General features: G+C 41.1%; 1 protein-coding gene across 7 annotated transcripts in view; it reads left to right on the top strand.

Annotated features, from left to right (window-relative positions):
- The window catches only part of ERC2 (ELKS/RAB6-interacting/CAST family member 2), a 685,232-nt gene that overhangs the window by 244,710 nt on the left and 419,375 nt on the right, over positions 1–21,147 (top strand). The gene's annotated exons all lie outside the window — the stretch shown is intronic.

Genomic DNA, 21,147 nt, shown 5'->3' with positions numbered 1-21,147 from the left:
CTCTTCCTTTCTTTTTCTGTGATCTTTAATTTATTGTAATATAATTTAAATCTTAGTCCTTGAAACAAATCAGTTGAAAGGGATGTTTCCTGTATAATGTCATGTACATGTTCTCTGTATATAGGTATTCTCTCATTTTGAATTGCACATTATATTCTGTCTGTCAAACTATTTCTATTTCTGTATATTGAATTTTTTAAAATGTAATAGCTACAAAAATGGCATTTGCTATGCAGCATTATGTAAAATAAATTTGCACAAATGCCAGGGTTACTATCTGTCACATGGAAAATAAGATTAAAAAAGAGTCTTTTTATCCCGCCACCTCACCTATGTATTGAACACCCTCCCAGATCTGTTCACCAAACAATTTCCCTCACCTACTTCAAAAATTTTCCAAACACCCACTTAGCCATCATACTTATGAGGTATGTACTTGTGCGGTAGGAGGAGACAAGAAGGGAGGGGAAAATTAATGGAATCCTCAAGACTTTTGGAGTGGAATCCTCAATGTGTTCACTAATGTTATTTGATTTCACTTTTATTATCCTTTGTTTTTAAACGTCATTTTTTTTTAACTTTGTTACTCTGTCCATTTCACCAGCGCTTTTGTTAATTGGTCCGCACTTATCATGTTGAATTGATACTGTGTTTTCAAGACAGATCTGTATCTTACATGTTTTGAGAGGCATGTGGCACCTAACAATTAAAAAATAATCATGGACATATTTAGGTTTACAGTACGAGTCCCTTTTCATTGTTAAACATGTAAGCAATAACAAACTACAAAGTGTAGAGTATTTAAAAAAGAGAATAAAATCAATAGTTGTAAAAATGTAAGTTGTGTTCTTCTTTGAGTGCTTGCTCATGTCCATTCCATTGTAGGTGTGTGCATGCCTTCATGCACGGTTACCGGAACATTTTTCCTTTTAGCAGTACCCCTAGGGCCGGCTTTGGTGCCCCCTGGAGCCCTGCACACAAGCTGTGGTATATGAGGCGCTGCCGGCCCTATGCCCCCTCAGTTCCTTCTTTCCTCTTGTGACGGTTGCTTGAATTGTTTTGGCTAGCATCGCAATGCTCAATCCCTTTTGTTCTCCCTTAATCATTTGTTCTTTGTCTTAGAAAGGTAGATTAGACCTTAAGTGTTCTTAATAGTGGTAGTTAGTCACTTAGGATAGTCCTGGCTGGGACTTTGCCGGAAGTGGGGCATGCCCTGGACACACCGTGTGCCTCCTGTGGAAAGGGCCTTTCTGCTTAGCAACCCCCATGATAGCTGCCAAAAGTGCCTGGAGGAAGCTCATCATAAGGACAAATGCAAAATTTGTAAGGCTTTCAGACCTTGAACCCAAAAAGACAGAGAGATGGGAGTGGGAGGCCGCCTTTGTACCTGCCGGCGCCATCGACACCAGAGGCATTTCAGGTGACACGGACCTTGTTGGCCTTGCCCCCGCTGCCCCCGCCTTGACCTCTGCCTTGAGAGAAGGGGCTTGTGTTGCAGGGGAAGCCTGCATTGGTACCCCCTGGTTATCTCAGGTGATCTCCGGAGCAGGGAGGGAGATCTCCAACAACCCAGTCACCCCAGGTGGAGGGATCAACACGGCACTGCTCACCCAGAATTCGGCGGGCAGAGCCATGGCCTCCGCCATCTGCATGTGTAGGTGTTCATGGCTGCAATCCTTGGGGCTGTCCAAGGAAGTCCAACAGTCCATCCAGGACCTCCCCTTCGATGGGTCAGCTTTGTTTTCGGATCAGATGATGGGAAGTTGCAAGGTCTGAAAGACTCAAGGGCCCACGCTCTGCTTCTTGGGTCTTTATATCCCCAGACCTCTAGACGCCAGTTCCTTCCTCAGGGCCAGCAACAACAGAGGTACCAGCCACAGCGGTTCACACCCTACAGACAGAGAGACAGAAATAGGGTGTCTAGGAGATGTCAGCCAACACTAGGGTCCTCCTCGGCTCCCCAGCAAGGGTCGTCTAGGTGATCCAGTAATCAAAGGAGGTCATTTTGAAGGTGTGCCTAAGGGCGGCATTCCAGCCTGTTCCCTGGATCCCTTCCGTCCCTTCTTGAACTGCCTAGCTCCCTTCCTGTCCGAATGGGCCAAGGTCACTTCGGATCGCTGGGTCCTTGTCATGGTTTTGGCAGGCTATGCCCTCCAGTTTGCTTCTACCCCTCCCAACAACCCTCTCTCCCCGTCCTTCTTCAGGGACACCTCTCACAAGCAACTCCGCGTAGAGATCCTTCTCAGCCTGAGAGCCGTAGAGGGGGTTCCACTGGACATGAAGTGAAAGGGGTTTTACTTGAGGTACTTCCTCATCCTCAAAGCGAAAGGGGGTCTAAGACCTATAGTAGATCCGCGTCATCTCAACAAATATCTCAAGAGGCTAAAATTTTGCATGGTCTCCCTGCCTCCATCATCCCCTCCCTGGATCCGGGAGACTGGTATGCCGCCCTTGACCTAAAGGATGCTTACTTCCACATTTCTATCTTCCCCAGCCACAGGCATTTCCTCTGTTTTGTGGTAACTGGCTCCCATTACCAGTTTGCAGTGTTGCCCTTTGGCCTTTCCTTGGCTCCGAGGGTGTTTACAAAATGTATGGCAGTGGTGGCGGTGCACCTGACGCGCGAAGGGGTCCAAATTTTCTCTTACCTGGATGACTGGCTGATCAGGAGCACATCCAGAGCAGTGTAGATCTGACATGCGCCACCTGCTGCTGGCTGGGCCTGCTAATAAACGAGCAAAAGCCCAAATTAACCCCAGTGCAGGGGATAGAGTTCATCGGAGTGGTCCTTGACCCATCCAAAGCCAGAGCTTTCCTACCCCAGCCACGCTTCAAGGCGATGTCTGCCATCATTGCTCGTTTGCACCTCTGCCCGAGGACAACAGTCAGGCACTGTCTGCAGTTGTTAGGACACATGGCGGCCTGCACTTATGTGGTGAGGTTGGCTCGCCTAAAACTCAGACCACTTCAGTCATGGCTGGCCTCAGTTTATGCCCCGAGCAGACATTCCCTCGACCGGGTGGTCACAGTCGTCTCCTCCTTCCCCCTCTCCCCCCCTCCCCCACCCCCGATCCTGGCCACACTAGACTGGTGGCAGAGCCCCTGGACAGTATTGAAATGTCTGCAGTTCAAAGAGTTAGTCCCCTTGGTCACCCTGATATTGGACGCCTCAGACTTAGGGTCGAGGGCCCATATTAGTGCCAAACTTGGCACACAAGGGGTCTGGTCAAGGGAGGAGAGCCACATGCACATCAACGTGAGAGAGTTACGGGCTATTCAACTAGCACGTGGCATGTTCCTCCACTTTTTATTGCGGGTAAGGTGGTGCAGGTACCGACAGACAATACAGCGGCCATGTATTATATCAACAGGCGGGGGGAGCCTATTCTTCAGCCTGCTGCAAGGAAGCCATTTGTCTGTGGGACCTGGTGGTGAGGCAGTTTTCACATAACCTCTTATCTCCCAGGAGTGAGGAATGACGAGGCAGACCACCTCAGCAGGTCGTTCTTACCCTGCCACATCTGGTTGCTGCATTCAGATGTGGTCTTTTTGATTTTACGATGGTTGGGTTCTCCCCAGGTGGACCTGTTCACATCAGTATGGAACAAGAAATGCCTGCAGTTCTGCTCCCTCTGTGATCCGAAGGCCGGGTTGCTCTCCGCCGCCTTCCTTCTGCAGTGGTTCGGGGAGCTTCATGTACGCGTTTCTGCCCATTCCTCTCCTTCACAAAGTCCTGCTGAAAATCAAGAGGGACAAGGCAGACATTATCTTAATTGTATCAGCCTGGCCACGCCAGCACTAGTTCAGCATGCTGCTGGACCTATCTATCGCCTCCCTGCAGGAGCTTCCAACATGGCATGATCTCCTGAGCCAGGATCATGGTTGCTTGCTATATCCGGACCTGGACCCCCTATACCTCATGGTGTGGAGGCCCCATGGCTGAGCACAGACGAGCGAGCCTGTTCAGTGCAAGTCCAACAAATCCTGCTATGTAGCAGGTCATGCATCGGGCTAAATGGAAGCAATTTACCTGTTGGGCAGAATCCCTGGGGATTTTGCCTGGGTTGTCGCTAATACAGGCGATCCTGGAGTACTTGTTGCAATTAAAACTCCAGGAGTTAGCCATGGCTTCTCTAAAGGTCCACCTAGCGGCTATATTGGCATTCCATTAGCCGTTAGAGGGGAGATCAGTTTTCTCCTACCCTATGACAATTAAGTTCCTGAAAGGGGTGGAGAGGCTCTATCCGTAGATCCGTGACCCGGTGCTTCCCTGGGATCTCAACCTGGTCCTTTTGTGGCTCATGGGCTTCGAGCCCATGGTTACATGCCATTTACTGCTGTTGTCATGGAAGTTGGCCTTTCTGGTGGCCATTACCTTGGCAAGGTAGGTCTCTGAGATTAGGGCGCTGACCTTGGAGTCTCCTTCTACTGTGTTCTATAAAGACAAAGTTCAGTTGCAGCCGCACCCAGCCTTCCTTCCAAAGGTAGTTTTCCAATTTCATTATAACCAAGACATTTTTCTTCCCGTGTTTTTTCCCAAACCGCATGGTTCAGAGGATGAGAGGAGGTAGCACACGCTAGATGTTAGACGGGTGTTGGCATTCTACATCGAGCGCACGAGACCGTTCTGGAGATCTACACAACTCTTCATTGTGGTGGCTGATGGGATGAAAGGTTTACCTGTTTCCACCCAGTGCATCTCATCATGTTTAAATTCCTGCATCAAGTTCTGCTATGAGCAGGTGAAGGTGCTGCTTCCGTGGATAATTACACCCCACTTAACCAGAGATCAAGCTTTGTCTATAGCCTTACTAGCAGGAGTGCCTGAGCAAGACATCTGCAGGGCTGCCACCTGGTCATCTGTACATACCTTCACTTCCCACTATGCCATTGTCCAGCAGGCATGGGATGATGCGGGCTTCAGCAGAGCGGTGCTGCAGGCAGCTCATCCGTAATTCCGGCCCACCTCCAAGGTATAGCTTATGAGTCACCTACAATGGAATGGACATGAGCAAACACTCGAAGAAGAAAAGACGGTTACTTACCTTGTAACTATTGTTCTTTGAGATGTGTTGCTCCTATCCATTCCATGACCCACACCCACCCCCGCTGCCAAAGTTGGCGGCAAGAAGGAACTGAGGGGGCATAGGGCAGCAGCGCCTCATATACCGCAGCATGTGCGCGGGACTCCAAGGGGCGCCGAAGGCGACCCTACAGGTACCACTAAAGGGAAAAAAATTCTGGTAATCATGCACAAAGGCGTGTGCACACCTACAATGGAATGGACATGAGCAACACATCTCGAAGAACAACAGTTACTAGGTAAGTAAACGTCTTTTCTCGAAGTCTTGATAATTGATGAGCGAATAATGACTGGAGTAATGGAAGCATGTCCCCTGAAATGATGGTCAAAGCATGAAGGGCCATATGAATGTTTAGCATATCTGGCATGTAAATATCTTGCAACACTGGATACAACAGTGCCATGTGAACTCCTGTTCTCACTTTCAGGTGACATTGTAAATTATCTCCTGTAAATTTAAACAAATTTGTTTGTCCTAGCGATTGGCTGAACACAGAAGAGGACTTGTAGGCTCTAAAGTTTTACATTGCTTTATTTTTGAGTGCAGTTATGTAAAAAAAATCCAACATTTGTAATTTGCACTTTCATGATAATGAGATTTAACTATAGTACTTGTATGAGGTGAATTAAAAATTATATTTCTTTTGTTTATCTTTTTTACAGTGCAAATATTTGTAATAAAAATATAAAGTGAGCACTGTACGCTTTGCATTCTGTGTTGTAATTGAAATCAATATATTTGAAAATTTAGAAAACACCCGAAATATTGAAATAAATGGTAGTCTATTATTGTTTAACAGTGTGATTAAAACTGCGATTAATCGCAATTATTTTTTTAATCTCGCAATTAATTGCGATTAATTTTTTTAATAGTTTGGCAGCTTTATAAATTACCTCTTGATTTGGCAGTGGTGTGACCGCTTCTTGAATACTGTGTCCAGTTCTGGTGTTCACAATTCAAGAAAGATGTTAAGTTGTAGAGGGTTTGGAGAAGAGCCACAAGAATGATAAAATGACTGGAAAACATGCCCTATAGTCAGTGATGTAGTGCTAAATTTTACAGAGCCAGAGCCCTGCCCATCCACAAACTAACCACCTGCCCTTCTTCACATCTGCCCCACGTGCTCTATTCTACTCACTTCTTGGACACTTCCTAGCCACAGCATCTCCCAGTGCAACTGATCAACAGATGCTTTGTGGAAGAGCACAAGTCTTGGAGGGAGCCACTGGGAGAGGGGCAGGAAAAGGGGGAAATTTTGAAGAACCAGAATGTTGCTCCATCTTGTCTTTCAGGTGCTGTAGTGATACTCCAGACAGTTCCAGCAGCACTTCACCACTACTTATAGTGAAAGACTAAAGGAGATCAATCTATTTATCTTAACAAAGAGATGATTAAGGAGTAAGCTTGATCACAATCTACAAGTAGTTGCATGAGGAACAGAAAAAATGATAATAGAGGGCTCTTGAACCTAGCAGATACAGGTGTAACAAGATCCAATGGCTGGAATTTGAGGCAAGACAAATTCACATTAGAAATAAGGTATACATTTTTATCAGTGAGTGTAATTAATCATTGGGACAACCTACCCAGGATTGTGGGTTCTTCATCACTGAAAAATTAAAAATCAAGATGTTTTCTACAAGATATGCTCTAGTTCAAGCAGAAATTAATTTGCTAAAGTCCTATGACCTGTGTTATACAGCAGGTGAGACTAGATGGCCACAATGATCCCTTCTTGCATATAATTTATTAAAATTATGTGGTAATAATGGGTTAAAAAGGCATTTTGAATTCTGAGAATATTTCATGTTAAAATTTTTTTTTAAAGTTGGCATTTCATGACTTTTTTGGATTTGAGTTTACACTCTTAATGTTCTTTTAACATATTTCTTAAAATACACAATTTCCTACATTTTAAAAAAAGCAAACTCAAAACCCAGAAATTCTGTCATATGGAATCATATTGATTCCAACATTGGCCATCAGTACAGTTGGAACCTTTAGATGTTCAAAACATACTACTACTACTTCTACTTTAGCTAATGGAGTAAGAGATAGCACAAGTTAGCTATTAACCTCTGTGTGGACCAGCCACTAGAGGAGGATGAAAAATAAACTTTACCAATAGTTTTACAGCTGTTTGCTTAACAACCATACAATGTTGGGACTCTCAAATCCTGGATTCTGTTACAAGTTCTGGAGAGGAGTGTTCTCTATTGGATACAGAGCCTCATGCTGCTGTCTCTCTGAAGCTTATCTCCTTCTGCGTCTTTCCCTAGTACGGTGGTTCCCAAACTTTTTAGTAAGGTAATCCACTAACTGCATTTTGTCTTTTTCTGTGACCCACCCCAAGTCCAAGTTTGTGTGGGGGAAAGGCAAAATTCACAGGTCAAGGTCGTCGTCCTCGCCAAGGGGGCACCAACCCCCCGGAGCAGCACTCTTCAACCCAGCACTGCAACCCTAATCCGGGCTAAGTGCAGCACGGAAGCCCTAAGGGTCATGGTTGGGAGAGTAAGCCTCTATCCCACACTCACCAATTAGTGGCAGCTTCTGTACCAGGGGTGTGGGCCTGGTTCTCTGCTCCAAACTTTGCACTGGGCCAAATGAGTAGCATGTGACCTGTTGCATGGGGTTGCAGTATTCATCAGGTGTGGAAACTCAGCTTGTAGTAGACACCTGGCAAGGAAATTCTGAGCCTGAATAGTTAACATTTGATAAAGTTATCAACTTTAAACTGAAACAACTGACAACAGGATCTTACCATGAAGAGGCCAGATTTGCAAAAGTGCTTCCCGCCCAGTAGCAAATCTAGTCCAATTTTGAACTTGTAGAGGCAGTTCACTTTAGAACTTGTAGAGGCAGATTTTCAGGTTATGGCTTTTTTTGGTCCAAAATGCATAAAATGCAGCTAACTTTTGAGTGTTTTAACTCTGCAACCTTTAATATTCTAGTAACTTGGTTTGTGTAATTTCCTAGTTTTTTTCCAAAAGCTAACTGAAAAAACAGAAATTCCATCATATTGACACCCACATAGTTCATCAGCAGACTTCAAACCTTTCTATTGCACAGACCTTTGCCACTTGAGCTAATGGAGTAATTGGTAACAGCGGTAGTAATGGGTTATTAATCCCTATGTATGTTGACCAAGCATTATAAAGGAATGGGAAACTTTGCCAGAGGGTTTCACAGATATTTGCTGACTGCTGAGGAATGGTGAGATGGAATAATCTGCATTCCAGATTCTGGTAGAGAGTATGTTCTGCCCTTTCCCCTCCTTCTCTGTCCACATCTTCTCTATTCCCCACACTGGCTCCTCGTTCCAATGCTGTTCTCTTCAAAAAGCAAGTTCTAGGCTTGCTCCTCTGAACTCCCAGTATTCCACCCAAGCTGCAGTCTCTTTGCTCAGCCATTCCCAGTTTCATCACCCACTTACTTACAGCTCCTTGTCCAAAGCTTCTTGCTCAGTCAAATCTAGTTCCTCAGTCTCAGTTCCTCATCTCATTTGTCTGTCCTCTGCCAACATTCCCTGTCCCCACTGTCTCCCAGTCCCAATTTCCCTCCCCAGCCTCCTCATTCAATCTGTGTCACATCCTGCCCCAACCCCTCATCTCCTTGCCCAGCTAGTTCCAGTTCTCCCCTTACAAACCAATTCCCAAATCTGTATCCTCTCACCCCCTCACCTCCTTTCCCCCAAGCCAGCGCTTAAAGTAGTCTGAAAAGAAAGGGGGGGGGGGAGGCAGTGTATCCTAACCCCAGCCACAGTAAATTTTCCATGTACTTCATACAGACAATTCACAAATTATTTTATATATTTCATAAACATTCAATTTTTAGCTCATGAAGCTATTTAGACTTCTTTTTAAATAAGGCAACAGGTCTCATACAAATTATTAAAATAAAGCCTGTGAGTTTGGTGGCTAGGCATCTGGTTGTCATTCTACAGATACAGTGATATTCAGTGGGGTTAGGGGGTCTCTGATAATACAAGGCTTGGGGTATAGTGATTCATTGGATTAGGGCATCTCTTGGGATGGGGGTACAGTGAGACTCAGTAGGATTGGGAAAGGTATCTCTGGAGATTGGGAGCTGAGAGTACAGAGAGATTCAGTGGGGTTGGTCTCTCTTGGGACAAGGGTGCAAAGAGATTCACTAGAATTGCAGGGGGGCTCTGAAATTTGGAGGTTCTCTCTGGGGATGGTGATGCAGTCAGATTCTGTGGGGTTGGGGTGGGATTGTAGATTGGAGCCAGGGACTCAGCTCCCCACACTGCTCCTTAGGTTGATGGAAGTGCTCCTGGTGAGAGCGCATTCTATGACCCAAAGAGGGCAGTGTGGATATCAGCCACTGCTATAATTACAGTAATTACAAAAAAACCCAAAACTTATTTTTTAAGTGTAGACAAGGCCTTCTTACACTCTTCAAGTCTTAAAACACAAGTACACTTTCACAATTACAAAATAAAATAGGGTTCACAGTATTGCAGCTGGGCTCTCATTTTGCTTCATTCTTTTATCTCACTGACTGATTGGTGACACCCCACCCCTTATATGTCTGCGAGGGCATGGCTGACAATATTCTAGGAAGTGCAAGGAAACTGTACTTCTCAGAAAGTCTGGAAGGTTCCATGAGATTCTACAAAGGTCCAGAACATTCTTGGAGGTTAGTGAAAAATAAATCCACATACGTAATACCTGAAACATTTTACTTCAAATATTCTATTTTCCCTTTTGTCGCTAACAGCAAAAATGGCACCCCAGGCGATCACCTGGGTCGCTTTCCCCTAAATCCGGCCCTGTCCACTCCTGGCGCAGCCTGCAAAGTTCTCAAGACCCTGGACTGGAGCATGCACAGTGTAGACAGAATGTTCAGGAGAATTCAGCTGTTAAAATCTGAGATGTCTTTACTGTGCATGTTTGAACTGTGTTTTTTAAAGGCTTATATTTGGGTGGATTTTCACTGGGATTGCAAAAGTCAGAAAGGTGACTCTCTGCCAAATTTTGTGTCCATGCTCAAAGCATGGGGATGCTAGAGCTTTTCAAATAAAAGGTCTCCAGAAGTTTTTATGTTGGCAAAACAATGCATTTTCCTCTTGCTCTGTTCTCTGAAATTACTGAAACATTTGGCTGAAATTTTCCAAAAAGATTCAGCCTGAGGCAGGCATGCAGCATGGAAAATTCAGCCCAAACAGTTTGTGTGGCAAACTTTTATAAGCACTTGAAAACTGGGTCATATTAATAGGAAAGTTAATATGAGGTAGTGGATGTTGTATAGGCAACTTTGATTCTGGTATTGTCTGACTTCTGAGTGCTTAACTTTGCCATCCTAATAATGTGCTTTTAATGTAGCTTTTCCTGTGTGTAATAGTACTTACATGCACCTAGAATTATCATTGCCTGTACTGAATGTCCCCTCTGTTCTGAGCTGTGAATTTAAAGGACTTTGCACTAACAAGGTGTGTATTCAGATACTGTTACTAGAGTTGGCTAAAAGCAGGTTGAACCTCTTGCCCAAATGTTGGGAATTGAGATGATTGTTTTCTTTCTCATGCCCCTTTCTGCTTCTGTCTCTCAAATTCTTATCTCAGTATCCAGAGAGCACAACAGCATCTGTAAATACTACTGTCTTTTTCCTGCTGCCCTACACTGAGATCAGGCACAGTATCACTGGCAGGGTGGGAGAGTTGGAGTAGCTTGTAAACAAATCGGTTTTGGGTACGGTTGAATATGGTTATTTTTTTTTCTTTTAAGTAGCTGCAAACTGCTGTAGTTCTAAGAAAATATTTGCAAATCCTTTTTATTACATGAAGCACTTGTGCACTGTCTTTTCTTTGCTGACTTGTACCAGTTATAAATACTATCAGGACAGCTTTAAATACAAGTTAGTAGTTGATTTTAGGTACTATTCATAACTCCTGTGGCTGATTTCCTGTAATACCCACTATAGTTAAAGTTGAAAGAGTTTCCATTATATCCCCTCAGTTTTACACATGCATACATTTCTGAATAATTAATCTTCAGAGCTGGTATTTTCCATGTACTGCCTGAAAATGAATGTAAAGTAAAACTCTTTTTGGATATAAGAAAGGCAAGGGGAGGGAGGAAGCTTTTCCCATTGTAAAATAATGTGTAAAGTTTTGAAACAGCAAAATAGGGTGACGTCTGAAGCCTGGAATGGTAATAGTCCTAACTAAAAGCACTAATCTCAGTAATCTTTGGTGTAAGGGGAAAAATTAATAAAGTGACACAAAAATAATTTCTGAGCATGTTTAGCAGAATCTATGAAGATTTTAAACAGCCCTCTCACTTCTTTGTGACATTACAATAAATGTCCTCATCCAGTTTGAGGCATAAACCAAGACTGTTGTTGCTCCCTTTGGTCAGAGAGCTATGGCAGGAGAGGGGTTGTTCCTGGGATTATTTGCCTGAAGGAGACCATATAAGTCCTCCGTACTAAAATCTTACACACATGGTAAAGACATTTAAAAATAAAAACAATCCTTATGAGGCAGTGAAGGAAATTGGAAGTGAGAAAAAGATTCTGTAGTTTTAGCATAACACCTCCAGATTTTGTTGCTTCTACTATACAGCACAGCTCAGGCTTATAAAACCTATTTTGAAAACTTAAACAGGGCTAACATAATGCAAAGATATTTTGCTGGTCTTCTGCATGGGGTGAATTTAACATACAATATATGTGTATTTCTATGTATTTGCTTCTATGTGTGTGATTCGTTTTGAATATTGACTGTTAAATTACTGTGTACCCGAGGAGTGGAAAAATAACTGAAACTAGATTAGAGTACATCAAGACAACTTGCATTACCATGATGCTAAAAATGTCTTAATTTCTTCTCAAATTATTATATTGCCCTCATCACTGTAGCATCTAATTTATTTTAATTTTAATACAACATTTTAAAAAAATTATTTATTCCATTTTTATCCGCATTTTAAAATGGGAAAACTTCACTCTCCAGTATTCATGGACACTGATGTGTAGTAAAAAGTTACTGTACTGTGAGTCCTTCCTATATTTCTAATGTCAAATGTATTACAGGAGAGCCACAGACTAATTTTGATCTAATTTTTTATTTATCAAATAAATAACAATTGAATAAGCTGACAAAAAAATACTCAACTTCTGTTAACCTGTATATAAAGGCATGGTTTTATCCTTAAATGCCCGGATGTTATTGCGAAGTTGCCAGGAATTGGCAAAAACATTATCACCTTTATTTTTGTACCTTAGGATGTTTATAAATTTTTTTATAAAGCTGTGGTGAATAAAATAGTATGTATTTTATACTGCTTGTAAGTTTATGCTTGGAACTGGAGGGAAGCAGTTAACAGCAGTTTTCCTAACCATAACTATAAACATAGTTAAGGTTAGGTTGCCAAGTGCTAGGCCGCAAATAAAGACAGATGTGTGGTCAAGTCGGCCTCAGCTTTTATTAAATAACCAACTGAACCAAATAAGCTAACCCTAAATCAGGCAGGAAATCCTTGCCAGACTTGACTCAGATTCACATACATTGGTAATGTATGCTGCTGCCCGACTCTGCAGATGCCTTGGTCTTAGTGCACTGTGCCTTGGCATGAGTCAAAGACCAAGGCCCACATTAACCTGTGTTGATTCCAGTCACAATGGTAACCTATGACTTAGGGTTTACCAGGCCCTTTGAAGCCCCCTGCTGGAGGCCTTGAGGTCCTACCACACCCTGCCCCAGGAAAGGATCAGTGAAAATGGGTCCTTCGGGCCTGTCTAGAAAGGCTGCAGGGGAGCAACCAATGAAAGCTCAACAGGCTCAGTTAAAAGGAGCTGCATGGCCTGAGCAGTTCAGTTGCTGGGTGGGACCAGAAGGGTGAAGGAGTAAAAGACTGTGAAATTCCATAGGTAAAGAGACTAGGGGAGAAATCCTGTTTAAGCAAGGGAGAGGACTGGGAAGCTTTCCAGGCACAGAGGCCTAGAAGAGAGAGAGAGAGTCCTCATTAAAAAGGGGTCAGAAACTGTTATAAGCTCTCCAGGCAAAGAGGCCTGAGAGAAGAACCTCAGAAATCAGGACAGAGAAACTTTCCAGGCAAGGAGGCCTGGGAGAATCAAAGGAGGTGATGGGACGGAGAGGGAAGCAGCCTAGGGAATACAGCAGCAGCAACTGTTTTAAAAAAAAAAAAAAAAAAAAGGGGGGGGGGGGGGAGGGGCAGCAAGTGGCTGCTAGTGGGCCTGAGTCCCTCCATTGGCCACTGGGTAAGTGATCTAAGTCCCAAGAAGGGAATAAGACTCAGTACTAGAAGACCGAGAAAGGGTTAGAATTTAAACAGGCCTAGAGACAGGGCTGAAGGACCCTGCGGAGGGGTAAACATTTATTGGCCTGTGTTAACATGGAAGGGGAATCTTTCATGCGTTTGACTGTGTGTGACTTGGCTGGAGGGCTGAGCCACTGAAGAGCTTCCTGACCAGGGCAACTGCTGACAGGAGATACTCAGGAGAGGTGAGCACACCCCATCACATTTGGCAATGGCCTCGTTTAGTATTCTAGGTGTTCCTTCTGTTACAAATGGCAACGCAGGTCTTCACACAAATATTGAGAGGATGGGTCACGTGATTCAGACTCTTCCAGGGAGAAGAGCAGTGCATTCACAAATTGGTTAAAATACACAAGAATATTTTTTTATCACAGATTTTTAGATGGCAGCTTTTCCATAACTGAAATCTCCCCTTATTCCTCCTCCCCCTAATTATGAGATTAAGTAGCGTTTTAGGTGTGGCCAGAGTGGACTAAAATTGTGGGAGGAAGGTTTGGGCAAATATCTGCAACAAAATTAAAAATTCAGTATAGCAATTGCTGTGTTGTAAGGATAGCATGTATCAGAGTCCACTACCTCATGAATGTCTTGTTTATTGTAATAATTAATAAATACTACTTCAGCAACCAGAGGCTTTCTGATGAATTAATGTTAACTTCTTGCTATCCTTGTGCTATATTACCATTTCTATTTGAAAACTGAGAAACTGAAGTACAAAGTGGTTGTTTGACTTACCTAAGGGTCACACAGGAAGTCTGCAGTAGAGCTGGGACCAGAATCTGACCTGATTTTCAGACCTGCAGCATAACCATTCTAGACCCACCTTCTTTCATAGGTGGTACATTTTTGCCCACTTCTGCTATATGCAAAGTAAACAAAATGTTGCTATGCTGTACCTGTTATCATCACATGGGTCAAATGTAACCAAATAGGATCTGAAAAGGATGTCTTTCATCATGCCATCTTTGTTGGTTGTCCTTTCTGTATGTACTATCCATTGGTATCCATTGCACTATATATAGAATAACATTCATTTCTTCTAGGGGAGGAATGTGCTAATGATTCTGGTGTCAACCTGGCCAATATGAGGGGAGATTCACTCTTGGAGCAAGCAGGCAGTGATTCTACCACTGCCTTACCTTGCAGAATATGCCAGTGGAGGGCAGCTTTATGTTCTCCCAGGGGCTTCGTAGAAGCATCGAAAGCGGAGGCTGCTGAGGGACTGTGCTAGCTCAATGTTGTTTTCTAGCTGCTGTGGATAACTACTTCTAGAAAGTGCCACCTGTTTTTAGCCTGTTCTGGCCCACCACATGCTTCCTTTGTGTACTTTCTGCCACTAAGGCCATGTACCAGGGTATATATTAGTTTATACCACTGTAGTCTCTCAACTAAATGTAGCCTTTAGCCTCTTTTGATTTTAGTGTTAGTAGTTTGGTTTTCATGATGATTTTAATATATTCAGTCCCTCTTTGTAGTAAAGGTGTGATACTTTTTTATTTCCTGAACACAGTAATATGATGTGGGTCACAGTTGAAAAGGATTTACATGACAGGGTAAATATCCTCTTGTTCCAGTAATACAGTTAATTACTTCCTCCTCTTCTCTTTTTAAAATCAGATACAAATAAAACATCAGTAAACAATAACAAGCACAAATGAATACAGCCAACTAATACAACACACAAATAGTAATGGCTAAGATAGAAGTCAGGGTACAGTATGAACCCCTTGACAAATGAGATTACTCATTAATTGTGAGCCCTTATCTATTATTAATTCAACTCAAATTGCCTGGCGAACAGACTTCAATTTACAATGTGTTAGTATATTGTTACCTGATGTGCTATTCAACAGCTCAGTTTTATAAAAACTGAGTAATAGTCTACTAATAAAAAGGGAATCATTCCTGTCTAAGTCAAACAGATCTTTGTGAATCCTGGACCAAGAGCAAGCAGAAAAATTATTTCAATGATTAATATCTTGCCCATCTTTCCCTTGAGATTGTGGTCAGAAAAACACCAAAAGAGTGCAGCTCATTGGCCATCTGCCCTACTCTCTGCTGGGTACCTCTCTCGACCACATGCATCTGGTCCATATTTCCCCCCTTGCTCAGCTGTACCTCTAGAAGCAGTTGAAGAAAGCTGAAGCTTAGAGATTGGAGGCCCAGTTTGCTTGGTAGTGGCTTGCTTCACAGTCCTGGAACATTGCTAGACCAGCAGTTTCCCAGGGTATTTTTCAGAATGTGGCCCTGATCAAACCAGGATTATGGGCAGGCATGTTAGTAGCTTCACCTCTTTGCTCCTCCCTATTGCTAATCAGAAGAATCTGTGTGGTGGGTGAGCGGAAGCATTCCTAGATAGTACAAAAATATCTGTGTGCTCTTCTTGGAGCAGAGGAAAAACACTCTGGATGGACAGTTGCACAAAGAGAACGTGAAAATAAGCCAGATAAATGGCTACTGGCCACTCTATTACATGGCTTCAGACCCTGAGCTGTAAAGTACAGGGGGACACAAGTCTGGCAGATTCTTCACTCCCCACTACTGTTCTCCAATCTCTTCTGGCTTGTCTAGCTGCTGCACTCACCCGCTTAGTCTAAAGAAGGAATGCCTCCAGTTTTAAAAGCTAGATTATTTGGTTTTAAAATACAGTTAAGTGTTTAAAATTAAAACAAATAATAATTTAAAGTTTCAAATGTAGTAGATGAGAAGGAATCAGGATGGCAGCTGTGATGTGACACACTGATAATTCAAGAAAATATAAATTCAAAACACATTTTTTGACCCCAATAATACATTCCAGACTGTGCTTTATGGGATAATAATGGTATATCTCAAGTGCTAAAAGGTTACTCTGTCTTTGACTTGATGCTTCACAAAACATTTAAGGTGTACCATTATTATAGTTTAATGATAAATCCTAGGATGAGTTATTGTTACTGTCTACCTAATTTCTTTCTTGAATATGACATAGAAGTTTGATTTATATTGTAAACTACTATAAAAAATCTATTACTTTTCTTTTCTTTTCTTAGTTACATAAGTTACATACAAACTCTAGTCACTGTGGCAAAGCTTTAAAAATGAGTGTGAGGGCATTTTTATACAAGTGATGAGAACCTCCTGGACATGATTGACTTAAATTAGCTTGATTGCTTTTATCAACTACAGCTGCACTATTTAGCATAAAAATGCAAAACATCTAAAAATCATTTGCCTCGCAGCACATAGAAAGATGTTTTTGGTTAGTTTTAAGACGTTTCAAATGTTTCTTCTACACATATTCTCTGAGAATGGATCCAGAACATATCTAGTTACAGAGAATTAGTATAGATATTGTAAACTTTGAGAAAATTAATTAAGGAAAATATGCTGCTTTATGAATTGCATATTTGGGATTTGGGTATTTTAGCTTTTAACTTGTTACTAAGTTAAACAGTTCAGAGATATTTGTTGTAGTGGCATAATCAAGCATCTGTTGTTAAATCCTAAAAGAAAAAGACTCCAGCATTTTTAAGGTAATGTGCAATTAGTCTCACTTGGCTGAACAGTGACATGGTTGAAAGAAAAATCCAGAAGTCATGTAAAACTAAATTTCTGTCAAAATCAGAGGAGAGAATTTTAGACCAGTATTGTTGATTGCAATCCAACTTTGAAAACTGACCTGAGTGTAAGGCTGCTATTGTTCTTTGATGGTTATGTTCAGTACAGTGACTTTGTGTGTGTTTGTGTGTAGGGTGTCTAGCTATCCTTTCTGTATTTCTTCAGTAGCCTTTTTTAGGGCTATGCCACAGGCAAACTCAAAATTGTCCTGTTTTATACAAAGACCTGTTTTTCATCAGTGGTATAGTAGTATATGACGATAAGTCCAGGCAAGTGCTTCTATGCATTCCTTAGATGTTCAGTATTGCCTAATTCAGAGGAAAGATATGCCTGCGCACACAGGTGCGTGCACACACAACATGCTTTGTCAATAATTACTACAGAAATCACATTAAATTATTCTTGTTTTTATCTCGAATAACAGCATATAATAAAGAATAGCTGATTTCTGGTTATTTCAAATTGTCCCCTTTGAAATGTGGTTTTGATTCAAGATTCCCACATCAAGATCAAAACCTTTTATTATTCTTTGAATTAGTGTACCTTTAGTTGTTTCTAAAATGAGGTCCTAGTTCAAGTATTTAGATAATGAAAAATAGTTGAATATCCAGTACGTATGGGTATGCAGTTTCCTTAACCAAACTTACCAGCAAGTGCTTCATAATGGAGTTGGCCTCCACTTTTTCATAATCCTCAGAAGATAGTGCTTCCTAGTAAATTGGTACTGCTTTTTGGTGAGTGACTGTAATGTGTGTATATGAGTGACGTGTGTATATTCTCATTTTGGTGTCTAAAATTAGATTCTATTGCTCTTAGTCCTGTTAGTACAACAGAACCAATACAGCTAGGTATGAGTGAGTTAATTATATATATATTTTTTGGCATCAATAATAGAAGAGTTTAACTTTATAATACGGGGGCAATTAGTTACACCTGTACAAACTTACTGAAGGTAAAGGGATTTCATAGGTGCCAGTGAAGGCATAATATGTGTTTGAAGAGAATAACCAAGATTAACGTTCAGATCCTAGTTTTAACTTTCAGGACTCACAGGAGAAAAAACATTTAAAAAAAATGTAAACTGAGCACATTTGCTATGGAAACCATGGGGTTGATAAACCTGGATCCCTAACTGTTTTTAAAGCACCATTTTTCATAGCAAATTATACAGAATTGGTAGCTCTTTGTTTTTGTCTTTAACTACTTACTCTTTAGATTTCCTCTCATGTACCTAACTTCCACTTTATCAACCAGTTTATGTTCCTTGCTATAGACATTATTTTGACTGTATTTTCCTTCTTTGAAGGATGCTATTTAAGCTTAAATGATCTCTTGTGCTTTGCCATTTAACTGAACTGTATGAAGTGTGTGCCACTACCCAGAAATTGGCCCTATTCCATTCTTGGTTAGTGAAAGCCATTGGAGATTGCCTGGGACAGCTACAGATAGAAATATTAGCAGCTCTTCAACATGTCATCTTTAACTTCATCAAGGTCAGAAAGCAGCTTTTCTGTTTGTGTGAGATATTGTTACATATGTGCCAGTAATTGTAATTAAATTTGCATAGTGCAGGACCCTATGCAGTTAATCTTTGGTAGATTTAATATTAAGACTGCTTCTGTATGCTGGCAGTGTCCTGTTCTGTGAAATGTATCTTGTATTTTCACAATCTTTTGAAGAGATTAGAAAAAGGAGCAGAATTTCAGCCATGTGCAGAATAATCTATGTCTGGAAAAAAGATTACTTTCAGAATGTTTCATGGAAAAGAAAAACAGATGAGGAATAATACTTTTTTTTTAATTTTAGAATTTTCTGAAATGGCAGATTTATAAAGCTCCCGTGTTACTGTCAACTGTCAGAGGTTGGGGGAATGAGTTTTGTTACTAAAGTTTTGTTTCCACTACTCTAGTAAATCTGCTTTCACATCACAACTAATTTTATGGTAAATAATTTACTCCCCAAATTATTTTAGCAGTAATATATGCAATGATCAAAATACATATATTCAAACTAGAGAATAATATTATGATTAATTAAGCAATAAGTATATATGCACAATTGGCACTTCTAAAAAGTGAACAGTTATTACAATGCAGTATAAATACTTTGCTATAGTATATATTCCAAATATAGGAAATGCAGCTGAAAAGTCAGTACCACACTATAGTATTTGTTTTCTTTTAAAGGCATCCACAGTACCAAGGAAATGGCTCTTGCACTAGTCCAAATAAATTTAATATCACAAGTAAGTAGCTTAAAGAGCCTGTTTTTAGTTTCAGGAGCTAAAGTCAGAGGAAGATGGGTCTTTTGGGGATATTCTGGTTAAAAAGTAGAAATGCAGGGAGAACTTTAGTCTCTTACGTGTAAACAAAATAGTGACTCTGAGAGTTCACAATTATGTTGATAATGTAAGAGCCAGAATAGAATTTAGCTGCGTCTCCCATAGTTACACTGGCTAGCAAGAATTTTTTTTTTAAAAGTACTAAAAATTTATTTTTTAATAAATTAAGAATATATTCTTTTGAATTCACAATATGAACAAATCTCTTTAGTAAAAAGAAGCCATTTTTAGTTAGCTGCTTTTCAGAGAATCTCTATGCTTCAAGATAAATAAAAATAGAATCCTCTGAATTAGACGTATCTTTTTATAATGCTGGCTTTCTCTAAGCCAGTGTTTCTCAATTGGTGTTTGCGGGAACACTGTGAGGGTTCCGCTGATCAGCTGTTCTCCGCGCCGCCGAGAGCAGCTGTTCTCCGCGCCGCCGAAAAAGGGAAGATGTCCCAGATTTTCCGGCGGAGGGTATCCAGTGTAAGTGTAGTTTAACTGAGAAATGCTGACCTTTGCTTATTTCGACATTTGAAGACTGTTAAGTTTGGGGGGTTCCGCAATTATTTATGGAGTTCAAAAGGGTTCCGTGGCCAAATTTAATTGAGAAACACTGCTCTAAGCTGCACTCACAGGAAATGAATTTAGAATATCTAGAAGCAGCAACACCGTCAACTGATCAAGAAAGAGAATCAGAAGTCAGGCCTTCAGCTGCTAGAATGAGATCACTACACAATGCTTCATTTTAAATCATAAAAATATTGTTTGTACTAATTAAAAATGAAATGTAAAAAATGGTGTTAGTACAACATTAAGGATGCACAAGTAGTAAGCTACTTGGTAAGCTAACATTGGTGTAGGAGCTTTCAATTTTCTGACTTTTGGTAACTTTAACTATCCAGCTTTAGGCCCTCATCCTGCAAATGCTTATGCATGTGATTAAACTTGTTAGTAATCCAAGGCCCCAAGCATAATTTTTTCGGGCCCAGTACAAACTTGTAACACGGGCACCCTCCCACACACATACCACAATCCTTCATCCCATACATACAATCTCTCATGAGCCATTAAAATTTTTTTCCTTGTGGTAATGGGGTTACAGTTTGGGCTGGGCCCCCCAGGGCCTCCAAGCCCCAGTAAAGTGTACCCCCCCCCCCCATGTGGGTGCCCTGTAGTAATCCCATTTCCTTCAATAGGAATATTCATGTGTGTAAAGTTAAGCACATGTGTAAGGATTTGCAGAATTGGGGTTTTAATGTAGTATTAGCACAGGTTTTTATTTTATTTTCTAGGTTTTTAAAAGAAAAGGAAAAATGAGAGGAAGTGAAAGAAACTTTGAAGAAATATAAACAATTGAATCAGAGTAAATGCTAAAGGAGGTAACCTTTTAAACTGCCTTAAATATTTAGGCTGGTTTAAGTATTTAAATTACTTTAAAACTTTGCAATGGCATAGTTTTAAAGGGGAGTTATCACTTTAGATACCATTAGCAGTTAAAGCAGCATTGTAGTGGCCATAAATACCTAAGATGACATAACATTTTATTGTCTTAAGTATTCAGGGCTACATAAGTGCTTAATCCATTTTAACATCACACTTATGAATAGATATATACATGTATAATATTTTTCTCTCGAAGTGGGAACACAGATTTAGCTAAATTTTCTATGGCATGCATGCATTAATGTATGTTCATCTTATCATAGCTTACTTGTTATTTAATCAATGAGGCCGTCCGTCCTCAGTGAGGACCGTTTACATGCCATATTTCAGAGTTCAGACATTTTGGAGTTATTTGTGTGAAAAAAGTGTCATTCTTTTTCCCATAAAATGG

This window comes from Emydura macquarii, unplaced genomic scaffold (genome assembly GCF_026122565.2).
Source record: "Emydura macquarii macquarii isolate MOO-44397 ecotype Brisbane River unplaced genomic scaffold, CSIRO-AGI_Emac_v2 contig_968, whole genome shotgun sequence".
Taxonomy (NCBI): Eukaryota; Metazoa; Chordata; order Testudines; family Chelidae; genus Emydura; species Emydura macquarii.
This window is presented reverse-complemented; position numbering and strand designations above follow the sequence as displayed.